This window comes from Anastrepha obliqua, chromosome 3 (assembly GCF_027943255.1).
Source record: "Anastrepha obliqua isolate idAnaObli1 chromosome 3, idAnaObli1_1.0, whole genome shotgun sequence".
In the NCBI taxonomy this organism is placed as follows: domain Eukaryota; kingdom Metazoa; phylum Arthropoda; class Insecta; order Diptera; family Tephritidae; genus Anastrepha; species Anastrepha obliqua.
Window position 1 is genome coordinate 20,923,531 of NC_072894.1, and position 330 is coordinate 20,923,860.

Below are 330 nucleotides of genomic sequence, written 5' to 3' on the forward strand. Positions count from 1 at the left end.
CAATTTGATATTCATATTGTACAAACACATTCTAGGGTCCACGTTTTGGTCTCTATCTCGAGACCCTAGTCACGGAGCGGCATGAAAAATACTCTGAACTAAAGCATTCACCAACAGCTTTCATTTGATACCCATATTGTATATACACATCCGAAGGTTACCCGGGTCCACGTTTTGACCATTTTCCCGGCAAATTGTGAATCTAAACCATTCTCGAATCCCATTGAACACACACAAAAAATTTCATCAAAATCGGTTCAGTCGTTTAGGAGGAGTTCAGTGACAAACACACGAACATAAGAAATATATATATAAAGATATGTATGCATT